The following is a 6,620-nucleotide window of genomic DNA, read 5'->3' as shown; positions in this document are numbered from 1 at the left end:
TCAAGCGAGTCTCCTGCCTCCACCTCCCAAGTAGCTGGAACCACAGGCGCCTGCCACAACGCCCGGCTATTTTTTGGTTGCAGCTGTCATTGTTATTTGGCAGGCCTGGGCTGGATTCGAACACACCACCTTAGGTGTATGTGGCTGGTGCCTTAGCCACTTGAGCCACAGGTGCTGAGCTGCTCAATTCTCTTTTTATCCCCATTTTATAGATGAGGAAACAGAGGTAAGCTTGTTTGCCCAATTAACCCAGGCAGTTTGCCTTTGAAGCCCAAGTTGCTTCCCAGTTGTTGTCATATAAGCCCTCATAGGAAACAATGCTTTATGACACAATGGAGAAATGTAAATAATCCGAGGGCCTCTGCCCCAGGGACTCCTGTGTCCCAGGCTGCACCCTGACGCCTCTGACAGCTAGGGAGGGCTCAGGGTCCTGGCACACCTGTGACCCATTTCCATGGCACTCCTGGGTGGCAGGAGGATCCCTACTCTAAAGAAGGCATTTGAGGTTACTTTTCCATCCAAATTCTGGTTATATTATAGTGAAGCTCTCAGAGTGCAGGAAAAATCCTGTTTACTTTAGGGTTCTGGAGTTCTTGGTTTTGTGGGTTCTACAGGTTGATGGGTAAAGTGGGTCTGTAGAAAACGTGGTCTTTGTCACATGACCTTGGACAAGTGTTTGCTCTCCCTGAGCCTCAGTTTCTTCATCATTTAATAATAAAGCTGTAATCAGTAGCCATTTCATAGACTTGCTATATCAGATGCAGTAGTTTGTGTAAAGTGGCTGGTGCTGCCGGTGAGTCTTCAGGTACAGTTGGCCTCTTTCTCCCTCCCTTCTGCCTGCCTCTACCCATTTCTGTTCAGAGCCCCTCGATTCTGTGCTGGAGGGCAGTGGTTTGGGACGAGCACAGAATAGCCATCCATCAGCAGAACCACTTCTCTTTCTTTATGAAGACATACGTAGCTAGTGACAACACCCTTTCTTTAGAACTCCTTTCTTCAGCATCCTTGAGTTTGGTTGGTAAACGTTTATTGCGGTCAAAGTATCCATGGAAACAAACAAGCAAAATCTTGTTACATCTTCCCACACTTGTTCTCATGTGGTTATCTTCCTCATTTATTTTATTATGCCATAATAAATAGCATTAATATAATATAATATGATAATATATAATATTTTTATTGTGGTAAGGAACATCTAACATAAAATGTATCAACTAAACCTTTTTTTTTCCCCTGAGGCAAGTCTCATTGTCACCTAAGTAGAGTGCCATGCATAGTATTATCATAGTTCATAGCAGCCTTAAGCTCTGGGCTTGTGCAATCCTCTTGCCTCAGCCTCCCAAGTAGCTGGGACTACAGGCGCCCATCACAATGCCTGGCTAATTATTCTGTTTTTAGTAGGGAGGGGTCTTGCCCTTGCTCAGGCTAGTCTTGAGCTCCTGAGCTCAAGCAATCCACCAAACTCAGCCTTCCAGAGTGCAAGAATTATAAGCATGAGCAACCGCGCCTGGCCATATTAACCATTTTCAAATGTACATTTCACTAGTCGTAAGTACGTATATTCACAATTCTGTGGAAAGTTTCTAGAACTTTTTCATCTTACAAATCTGGAACTCTTATCTCCATTGATCAACAACTGATCTCCCCCTCTCCTTCACTCCTGGTAACTACCTTCATGGTTTAATTTTTCAGAAGACAATTCAGTTTCCTAATAAGATAAACATTTTGCCCTACTAGTTTAACAAGTTACTTTTGAAATTATGACTAGGTTAAATACTCCTCTGGTGTTAGAGGGTGATCAAAATTACTTTAACTCATTACAAAAATTTTAAATTTAAAAATGTGTAACTGTCAAAATTTGCATATATTCAAAGCGTACAGTGGGATGACTTCACGTACGTATTCACAGTGTAAACACTGCTAGATTCAAGTTAATTAACACACTCATCACCAACATGCAGTTCATTAGGTCCTCAGAACTCCTTCAGGAAGGATCTTCTGTAACTGTGACTTTGTACCCTTTGACTGGTACCTCCTATTTCCCCATCCCCCAGGCGCTGGCACCACTGTTCTGCTCTCTGCTTCTGTGAGTTCCACTTTACTTTCTGCATGTGAGTGAGATCATACATTTCACTCAACCTGATGTCCTCGGGTTCATTCATGTTGTTGCAAATGTCAGGATTTTTTTCTTTTTTATGGATGAACTCTGTGTCTTTTTAAAAATATTAGTACTCAGGAGAGATGAAGATTAGTACTTGAAGACACAGATCTTACAGAATATCCAGATCTTTTATTTGTTTCCTAATAGTTGATTGATCCCATGCTCTGTAGTGGTCTCAAAGCAGCCTAGGTTTTCACAAGTTCCCTGAGATGAAGGTTACTGCCTTTGATTTGCAGACCAGGTGCAGTATGAGTGAATGAATGTAATAGAAAACATGCACATCTGGATGGCTCCCGCCACAGAGGAGAATGAGGTCCCTGGTGCCCAGTGCACGTGGAGAGAAGGCTGTGCCCAATCACACCTGTTTGACTCTTGAGGCATAAAAACCACTCCAGGTCTCTTTTTGGGTTTAATCTTTTGTCCTGAGAAGGGACTCATGCGTGCTTATCAATAAAAAGGATGGAGTGACTCAGGGTGAGTGTAAAGGAAAATTCTAATGAGTGACGGCCGAGGGGCAGTCTACAGAATCTGCACAATTGCGTTTGTATCGTTCATTATTGTCTATGTGGGTCTGGTGAATTCATAGAATGTCAACAATGAGACGCCCCTTTTCCCCAAAAAATTGCACGGGGAAATAGAAATAAGCCACAACAAGCGAGCCTCGGGGAAGAGGCCTTTGGGTCTGGGTGCAACACTCATCGTCAGCTTAGTGAGGGTGTCTGGCAGCAGGTTGCCCATTCTTTTTTCTCATGATGTGTGTGTGTGGCAAGGCATGTGTGATTTCTCTACTCCAGATGGGTGGTTCTGATGTGCTTTGCTGGGTTTGGCAATCTTCTGGCTGCCCGTTCTTAGGTGATAGGACTCGCATGGGGGTTTTGCCAGACCTCTGCCCATAAGATAAGAATCTGTCTCCCTGGTTGTGGGGGCCAGCAGCAGTGTCTGTCTGTGGCTGGTGAGCTCTTTTTCACCAGGGAGAGGTTTCTGGTCCCCTACGCCACAGTTGACTTTGGCTTCCTTCCCATGAAGACTCCCCCCTCCTCCTCTCCCTCTGACAAGCTCCCTCCTCAGGGCCTGCCCTAGCCTTGGCCTACCCTTCCCTTTGTCCTCAGCACCTCTCTAAGCTACAGAAGGCCTGTTTTCTCATCTTGGTTCCTTAGTTCATGGCATAAATTTGCGACCTGGCAGACACTTGAAAGTTTTCCAGTGTCCACGAAGTGATGCATTGCCTTCCTCTGCTTGGTACTTCCTGGGCCTACCCAAGGGACAATGAATAATAAATCAGTGCAATGTGTTTCAATAATTCTCTTGCTTTAAATTCTCGAAGGCAGCAGCACTTGGAATTTCTTCTGTCCTGCATCTTCAAACAGCCTGGCAGTGGCTTATGTCTATAAATAGTCAATGGGCTGCAACTAAGGGAAGGGGTGTGCAAGGAGACCTGGAGGCTGTGCGTTCAGTAGATTCCTCTTTACCCGGGTCAGGACTCAACCTTCCCTGGGTCTGCAGCCGCCAGAGCAGATGAGCAGTGTCAGGGGGACCTGAGATGGGCAGACAAGGAGCCCACTACAGAAAGCCAGTGTTGAGGGTTTGCTGGGGACACTTTGAGAGGCACCACGTCGGCTTTCATATTTTTTTTTGGCATTGAGAAAAAAAAAGGCTTCATCCAAAACACAACATGGGAAATTGGATGCCTCTTTAGTGACGAGCTTCACAGGAAGAACCAAAGCAACACTTAGATCCAAGGAAAGGCCAGAAAGGATGAGAAGAGTCAGCTAAAGGCAAGGGATGGGCAGGGACACCTGTGGACATCTGGGCACTGGCCACCCTCTAGTCCCAGCTACTCAGGAGACCAAGGCAAGAGGATCACTTGAACCCAAAGACTGTGAGGTTGCTGTGAGCTAAGATGCCACCACACTCTACCGAGAGTGACCAAGTAAGACTCTGTCTCAAAAAAAAAAAAAAGAAAGAAAGAAAGAAAAATGAGATGGTGTGAAGGCGGGTGCCTGTAGTCCCAGCTACCAGGGAGGCTGAGGCAGGAGGATCAGTTGAGCTCAGTTTGATGTTGCTGTGAGCTAGGCTGATGCCATGACACTCTAGCCCGGGGGGGAAAAAAAAGAGCTCAGCTGTTGTAGCACAGTGGTTATGGCACTGGCCACATACACTGAGGCTAGCGGGTTCTAACCTGGCCCAGGCCAGCTAAACAGCGATGACAACCTCAATAAAAAAGTAGCCGGGTGTTGTGGCGGGCACATGTAGTCCCAGCTACTTGGGAGACTGAAGCAAGAAAATCGCTTAAGCCCAAGAGTTTGCTGTGAGCTGTGATGCCATGGCACTCTACAGAGGGCGACATAGTGAGACTTTGTCTTAAAAAAAAGCAAAACACAGTACATTGATATTAACTATTGTCCCAGTGCTATACCACAGAGCTCTTGAAATTTTCCTTTAGGCTTGATTCCACTCTGTTTTAGGAGCTACGTCAGTTGGTACAGTGTGAATTCTGCTTTATCTATCTGCACAGCAGACAAACACAAAGTTCATTTTCTTCAATTTACTTATACATTTATTTTTTAATTAAAAAGATGAACTTTAGAGACTAGGTCTTGCTGTGTTGCACAGGCTGGATTTGAACTAAAATAAAATGACTGGGCTTGTGGTATGGTATGCTTATAGTCCCATCTGCTCGGGAGGCTGAGGTGGGAGGATCGCTTAGGCACAGGTGTTCAAATCCAGCCTGTGCAACATAGTGAGACCCTGTCTCAAAAAAAAAAAAAAGTATTATGATGAATAGCCATCATTAATTGTGTTATGCCTGGCTTTATTCACACTCAAGCTAAGTACTTACTAAAATAGTCTCATGCATTCCTGAAACGGCCCCCTTAGTAGGAATGTTATGGCTCCTGTTCTGCAGAAAAGGAAACATAATTATAGAGCTTGATCTTAGGATGCGTGGCAGAGCCAGGACCTGCACCCCGTTCCGTCTGAGTCTAAAGTCATTGCTCCAGGCTACAAGAAGACTGCCTTTTCTTTAATCCTTGGGTTGGGTGATTTATTTTTTCCGTGTCCAGCATGGTCACAAAATAGCCAGCTCCTATTCCTGCCATTCCCAGAACATCTGCCTGGCCCCTCTTCTGCTCAGAATTAATAATGGTAGCTGGTGGGAGGACATCTGGGTGGCCTCCCATGGTGAGCTCACCAGGGTTCCCCCATCCAAACCAAATGGTGAGATCAAGCCCATTGGGGGTGTCATTTCCTCACCCTTCCAGAAGGAATTCAGTTGTTTCTGCTTGTCAAACGTGTCCGTTTCCTCACTAAGCCTGCATCAGTCACTGGGCTGTGTCAGTAGTGAATGGATTTACTGTGTTCCGACAGCTGCCAAGCTGCAAGCACATGTACTGTACACGGTAGCAACACGGGCTGCGCAGGAGACCCAGCGGAAAACCTGGACCCCTGCAAGGATGTTCAGGCCCCAGGACCGCATGGAGCATGCTGCTGGAGAAGCCATTGTTCCAGCATCCATTCAGCCCCCACCCTGGTGAAGCAGTGGAGGGCATTTTGTGTGCAGTGAGATGACAGCCCTATAAAAAATTTCCTCTCTTCCCCACTCGGAACAGAGCCCATCTGTCCAACAGTGTCTGAAATAACACTGGCCAGCCAGCAAAGGAGTGTCCATTGTCACATGCACATTTGTACAGCAGGTAGTCCCCATGGGCCCCTGTAATTCAAGTCAAAACAGCCTCTTTGGTGACAGGGAGGCGGGGAGTGAAAGTGGTAGTTATGATTCCAACAACCGGGAGGATTGTTTTTCTAAGAATTTCTGCCAGTGGCCATTGAGGACTCTTTGTGCACCTACGGGAGATCTCGAAATTTAGGCAGCTATCAAATTCCAAATTAAACACCTGTGTGCTGCCTGCTTGCCGGAGAGGCAGCCCAGTCACACTGATCTGTGTTTGGGAAGGACCAGAATTTGATTGTACTCACTGCTGTCCTGTGGAAACCCTCCTAACAAGCTTTCCCAAGATCACAAATTAGATGCTGGGGTTTGAAGCTAACAGGCCAACGGAGCTGTTGTTCGAAACTCAGAAATAGTCTGCTCTGCCCCTCTGGCTGCAGGATTTCCTAGAGTGGGCTATTATGATCTAGTAGCGAGGGGACTTTCTATTTCTACACAGATTGGAACCTCTATTTACTTTGGGTCTCTGTGACCTCTTTTTCAGAGAAGAGCACTGGCTGGCAAATTTTCTTTTCTCCTCTAAATATTAACTTTGGCATCAGTAAGGAAAAGCATCAAGATGGTGTCATCCAACAGTTAGTTTTTTTGAGATAGAGCCTTAAGCTGTTGGGTAGAGTGCTGTGGCATCACAGCTCATAGCAACCTCCAACTCCTGGGCATAAGTTAGACAATCTTAACAATCTACTTGTTAGATTATTGTGAGATGATTAGCAAAATGCTTAGCACAGTACC

At 45.8% G+C, this 6,620-nt stretch overlaps 1 pseudogene; it reads left to right on the top strand.

The window, feature by feature from the left end:
- Positions 1–5,694, top strand: part of LOC100950296 — a 17,226-nt pseudogene extending 11,532 nt beyond the window's left edge.
- The last annotated feature ends 926 nt before the right edge of the window (positions 5,695–6,620 follow it).

This window comes from Otolemur garnettii, unplaced genomic scaffold (genome assembly GCF_000181295.1).
Source record: "Otolemur garnettii isolate 467f Iridium unplaced genomic scaffold, OtoGar3 scaffold00034, whole genome shotgun sequence".
NCBI lineage: Eukaryota > Metazoa > Chordata > Mammalia > Primates > Galagidae > Otolemur > Otolemur garnettii.
Note: the sequence above shows the minus strand (reverse complement) of the source record. Positions and strands in the feature narration are given on the sequence as shown.